The sequence below is a fragment of the Anguilla anguilla genome, chromosome 16, assembly GCF_013347855.1.
Source record: "Anguilla anguilla isolate fAngAng1 chromosome 16, fAngAng1.pri, whole genome shotgun sequence".
Lineage (NCBI taxonomy): Eukaryota > Metazoa > Chordata > Actinopteri > Anguilliformes > Anguillidae > Anguilla > Anguilla anguilla.
Window position 1 is genome coordinate 8,796,292 of NC_049216.1, and position 6,512 is coordinate 8,802,803.

A 6,512-nucleotide genomic window follows, 5' to 3' on the forward strand; every position below is an offset into this window, starting at 1 on the left:
ACTATTACTAAGTTACATTTGAACCTGTCTGGTTTTACATAATCCAAGGGGTGATTCCAAATTTTTTTTTAAATCATTATTTTTATCGCTATAACATTTCAAAATATTGTGATATGAATTTTAGGCCATATCGTTCACCCCTAATATGAATGCATATTTTTCTCCCCATCAATAACTGTGAGCACAGAGGCTCATTTAACTCGAGAATCTTTGAAGGCGATACAGTTCGTCTTCGAAGTCCGCCAGAGCTATCGATTCGTTTTCACCTAATTGAAATCTCTTCAGACGCGCGCAAATCGACAGTTTTATTATTAACTTCTCCGCGTCCCCCATCTAAAACATCAAACAACGTCCGAGCCAGCTCTCCAATAAAAATCAATCTTTAAGAACGCTGGCACCATTCTGAAAAATTAAGACCATTCATTTGAGACATTCAAAGACCAAAAACTGGCAGTAATGGCAATTTAATTAATTAAAAAAAAAAAAAAAAAAAAAAGAAATCAAAGAAATCGCGGGACGAGACGACCGTTAAGAGCTGACCGTCTCCTTAAACAAAAGGGGAGCGCGCAAAAGTGTTTCCCGAACATCAACCGAGCTTTTCCTCAGCGACGGACTCGGTGACGACGGAACTGGGTTCATTCCAAAAAAAAAAAAAAAAAAAAAAAAAATTTTTAAGAAGCTGAAGGTGGGGAGCGCGTTTCCGCCGCAGCCCGTAAAAAAAGCCGTTTCCCGCTAACAAAGCGCCACCGCGCCGCGGAACGCGCCTCTTGCTCGGCCGCCGCGGGCCGCCGGGCCATCGTGTGGTGAGCGGCGACGCGGAACGTGGCGAGGGCCGACGAGCATTCGACGGTTAGCAGAACCGACGCTTTCGACCGGCGGAGAGTGCGCCTCCGACGCGGCCTTGCCGATTTCTGAACAGAGACAATGAACTCCCACCACCCACCCCCCCGCGTCATCCCCCAGCCCCCATGCCCACCCGCCCACCTCCCCACCCACAACGAGGCTGGAGAGTCCGCTCCCGCGCATCGGCACCATCGACCTGAACGAAGCGCGTCCACCTCGACAGCAAAGCTAACCGACAACCCGTTCAGCGCGGAGTTCTACAAAAACAGCGACTCCGCCTACGCGCCGCACGAACTGCGTGCTTTCAGCAGATCGCGTACGGCACGGGCGTTGTACACGACGCGCAACGCATTCAGCGTTTGTGTTTGCGTTCGGAATTTACACTGCAGTGCGTGCGTGTCTGTGTACACCTGCGTGCGTAAGCACCATCCCTAACTCAATGTTTACACAAGCAAATGCATATCACCAGGCCCCGTGGAGGGTGCCATTCCTAGAAACGGCTTCGGCTGTGCCAACAAATGGGAACTATGCGGCCATACACATACAATGAAAGATAAATAGTACTCAGGAAATGGCTGAAATAGGTCGTTGAGCTACACAGCTTGAAAAACAAGAGACAGACCTTGGATCAGACTTTCAGCAGCCCCCTCCATCCACTCAAGACTCTACCGCCTGTAACCGGAAAGCAGTGAAAGGCAGCTAGCAAACTTTGTTGGAAGACAGTCACTGAGACTGACCAACATCCGTCCTCACAGCTGATGAATCCACCACACACACACACACGCACACACACACACACACACGCACGCACAGGATCAGGCCAGGAATTCTGAAAAGAGCGGAGAGCACACTTCCCAAATAAGTGAATTCTGAACACGGTGTTCACATGAAAATTCACAATTCCTGAATGTTCCTACAAATAACTGAACGTTAGGGTGCACATGATTGCAGTTACTGAATCTTCATCAGAAGCTATGTATCAGGATTGAGCAGCTGCCTCTCTAATCTCTACACTCTCTAAACTCTAATAATCAGTTAAGCTTACATCGGTTATATGGTACGGCACAAAAATGTATTGGAATTTTTACTTGCTGAAAAATCAGCTTCATGCATTAAAAAAAAGATTCAATGCTTTTCTGAGGGGGATAAAGCTTTTCTGACAAAAGTTAATTTCATACATCAAAAGGACCGTGATCCTTTGAAGAGTAGGTTGAATGGAATGTATTTTTTTTTCTCCAAAATTCTGAGTCAGTGTTCTAGAACTCCAGTAGTGACTGCGACATCAGCATCAGAATGTTCAGTTACGAACATTGAGAACTGCACGCTGGGGGAGAGACGGGAGCATGTCTGGCTGAAGAAACCCCCTCATCCAGGGCAGGCCCAGTCACGCAGGACTGAGTCACATCCCCCCCCCCCCCCCCCCCCCAACCCCACACCCCGCGCTCTGTCCGCTAACTGGGGAACAATTAACCCGACGTGTTCCCGTCTGAATCACCATTTCAATCACGTGCAACGACCGGGCTGCGGGACTGGGACTGGGACTGGGACTGGGACTGGGGCTGGGGCTGGGGCTGGGGCTGGGGCTGGGGCTGGGGCTGGGGCTGGGGCTGGGGCTGGGGCTGGGGCTGGGGCTGGGACTGGGACTGGGGCTGGGGCTGGGGCTGGGGCTGGGGCTGGGACTGGGACTGGGACTGGGACTGGGGCTGGGGCTGTGGCAGGGACTGGGGCTGGGGCTGGGGCTGGGGCTGGGGCTGGGACTGGGACTGGGACTGGGACTGGGACTGGGACTGGGACTGGGACTGGGACTGGGGCTGGGGCTGGGGCTGGGGCTGGGGCTGGGGCTGGGGCTGGGGCTGTGGCTGTGGCTGGGGCTGGGGCTGGGGCTGGGGCTGGGGCTGGGGCTGGGGCTGGGGCTGGGGCTGGGGCTGGGGCTGGGACTGTGGCTGGGGCTGGGGCTGGGGCTGGGGCTGGGACTGGGACTGGGACTGTGGCTGGGACTGGGACTGGGACTGGGGCTGGGGCTGGGGCTGGGGCTGGGGCTGGGGCTGGGGCTGGGGCTGGGACTGGGACTGGGACTGGGGGGCTTCCGGGGGGCAGAGAGTGCAGCCGGCTTCTGGAACGTGCGGAGGGTTGACGGGCGGACAGCTGTAGCGCGGGGTTCTTGTTTTTTTTCCCTTTCTTCTTAAGAGTCCCCTGAGGAACCGGCGCTGATGTGTGAGCGCGGCCGGCAGTCAGACTCAGGGTTCAATCGATATTTTCTCTTTCTCAAAATCAATCCCCCCCCCCCCCCCAATCTGCACGAGGGCAACTTGTTAGCCGCAACCAACGGGTGTTGAAAAGTTTAACTGCATGGGCACGGCACGTCTCTCTTTCTTTCTCTCTCTCTCTCTCTCTCTCTCTCTCTCTCTCTCTCACTCTCTCTCTCTCCCTCACTCTCCCTTGCTCGCTCTCCCTCTCACTCGCTCTCTCTGTCCACTAAACGGATGTAGCCTGCTCGTAGAGGTTAGCGCTGTCCAACTGGCCATTCCAGCGCTGGTCTGCTATGCTAGGACCGAAAAAATGAAAGCCACCCAAAAACAAAAAACAAAATGGCAGCTCCCTTATTCACGGAACACTAGAAGCGAGTCATGCAGTAAGTGAAAATGGCATTACGCTTTCCGGCTGAAATTTGAAATCCTCACAACACTTTGTTGACTTAAACAATGGACGGGCGGCGCGCTGCCACAGACGAGGGCGTGTCTTTAATGCGCCCTCGCATGTTTGCTCTGCCAGGGGGAAGAGCTGCCAGGGGAACGCACGCTCGCAGCCCAAATCTCGCTGACTGGGAGCCGCCCCCCCCCCGGACAGCCTTCGCCACGGCGAAACCCGCTCTCCCGCTCCAGAGTTCCCACAAAGAGCTCACTGTCCAGTTCTAACAGTTCACTGTGCAGTTCTGACTGTTCACTGTCCTATTCTAACTGTTCACTGTCCTATTCTAACTGTTCACTGTCCTATTCTAACTGTTCATTATCCTGCTCTAACTGTTCACTGTCCTATTCTAACTGTTCACTGTCCTATTCTAACTGTTCACTGTCCTATTCTAACTGTTCACTGTCCTGTTCTAACTGTTCACTGTCCTATTCTAACTGTTCACTGTCCTATTCTAACTGTTCACTGTCCTATTCTAACTGTTCACTGTCCTGTTCTAACTGTTCACTGTCCTATTCTAACTGTTCACTGTCCTATTCTAACTGTTCACTGTCCTGTTCTAACTGTTCACTATCCTATTCTAACTGTTCACTGTCCTATTCTAACTGTTCACTGTCCTATTCTAACTGTTCATTATCCTGCTCTAACTGTTCACTGTCCTATTCTAACTGTTCACTGTCCTATTCTAACTGTTCACTGTCCTATTCTAACTGTTCACTGTCCTGTTCTAACTGTTCACTGTCCTATTCTAACTGTTCACTGTCCTATTCTAACTGTTCACTGTCCTGTTCTAACTGTTCACTGTCCTATTCTAACTGTTCACTGTCCTGTTCTAACTGTTCACTGTCCTATTCTAACTGTTCACTGTCCTGTTCTAACTGTTCACTGTCCTATTCTAACTGTTCACTGTCCTATTCTAACTGTTCACTGTCCTGTTCTAACTGTTCACTGTCCTATTCTAACTGTTCACTGTCCTATTCTAACTGTTCACTGTCCTATTCTAACTGTTCACTGTCCTGTTCTAACTGTTCACTGTCCTATTCTAACTGTTCACTGTCCTGTTCTAACTGTTCACTGTCCTATTCTAACTGTTCACTGTCCTGTTCTAACTGTTCACTGTCCTATTCTAACTGTTCACTGTCCTATTCTAACTGTTCACTATCCTATTCTAACTGTTCACTGTCCTATTCTAACTGTTCACTGTCCATTCGGTCTTCACAGAGACTCAAGTCCACGTTTAGAACCCTGTAGGCGGAAACTCAAGTCACTCCATTTTCAGATTTTTCACACTCTCACAAATCAAAAGTTACATTCTTCTTCAGTCCAACATAAAAATCTGAGGTTTATCAGGGTAAAGGACGGCAACGACAATAATTTGACCAAAACTGGCCCTCTCCTGTTCTGTGAGTGAGAACACAAAAAGAGGCTCATAATTCAGGTTTGCAGGGCCGGTATCTGCGTGCATAATGCAGGGGAGCTGACAGCGGTGGCCTTACAATTCCCAATTCAAGGGCTGTTTTGTGCAAATTCATCAGCCCCTAAAAAGTAATAATTGAGATGTGCATCTAATTAGAACACGACGTTCATTTACATTTGTATGGGAACAAAAAGGACTGTTTGAAAACGAACCCCCCCCCGGGGGAAGGCTTTCATCCGGACGCGCCGGAGCGGCGGCGAGAGCCGCGAGCGCTCGGCCGGGCCGACCGGAACGCCGTCCTGGTGATTTTAAAATAAAAAAATTTAAAAATCTTCGCCCCGGGCCCCCCGCCGGAAGCCGCGCTTCACGAGGGGGCCCCTCGTTCTCCGCGTCCGTCCGTCCGCCGCGGCGCGGCACTCCGGACGAGCTCGTCCGGAGCGCCGCGGGATGGGGGGGGGGGGAGCCGAAGAGGAACGCCCAAAACACCGCAGCACACGTCAGAGCGAAAAAAATAAAAATAAAAATACAGCTCCCACTCCGACACACACAAAGACAAATCCTCATAATTCGGCCCGATGGCGATACGTCTACAAACGTCCTCGCTTTTACCCTTTAATGCGTGTCAGGACGGAGTGTAGCACAGTGGGTAAGGAACTGGGCTTGTAACCGAAAGGTCGCAGGTTCGATTCCCGGGGTAAGGACACTGCCGTTGTACCCTTGAGCAAGGTACTTAACCGAAATTGCTTCAGTATATATCCAGCTGTATAAATGGATACAATGTAAAAATGCTATGTAAAAAAGTTGTGTAAGTCGCTCTGGATAAGAGCGTCTGCTAAATGCCTGTAATGTAATGTAATGTGTGCCTGATGTTAAGCTTGTTATCATTGTTTTGTGAATGATCGGTGACCGCCCATTGACGTACGGCAAGTGAAAGTGGACAAGCACACACAAAGTCAGAGGCCTAAACAAAACGCGTTCATGAACGGTACGTCCAACCAAACACTTTCCCCGGGTTTTCCTTTGTCATGGAACCACCTGACAGCCCTATTATTGTTGTCATTTGCACCGGGGGCGCCGCCAGGGGGTTTAGGCCCCATGAAAAGACCTCAAATTGGGTCCCAGCACACCCCAGGCCACCTCAGAACAAACAAAAAAAACTTTGTTCTATTCAAGCATTGTAAATTAAATATACTATTAATGTTAAACAACTGATGAATAAAAAGTGATTTATCCAATGTACTAACATTTTTTGAGGGCCCCTGTCAGTCATGGCCCTTGGGAATCATAGTAACTTGTCCCCATACGGCACCACTGATTTTAATAAGTGTTTGGTATAAGCACTGTATTTGTATTAGTATTTAGTACATTATATTGTATCGTTTCCTTTCCCCTAAATGGAAACCTGCGTTTCATTAGCATGGCTGTGACAAGAGCTGGGAAGACCGAACCGTGCTGGGGGCCGCGGTGTCAGTTCATCCCGAACCGCCTTCCGGAAACATCCGGCTGAATCCCGGACGTCATCCGCGCGGCTCCACGCGCACGACAGCGCGTCTGCCGAACGCCG

The 6,512-nt window shown here is 50.5% G+C and overlaps 1 protein-coding gene across 3 annotated transcripts in view; it reads right to left on the reverse strand.

Moving 5' to 3' along the window:
* tead1a (TEA domain family member 1a) overlaps positions 1 to 6,512 on the reverse strand; it is an 83,454-nt gene that overhangs the window by 35,510 nt on the left and 41,432 nt on the right. The window lies entirely within an intron of this gene.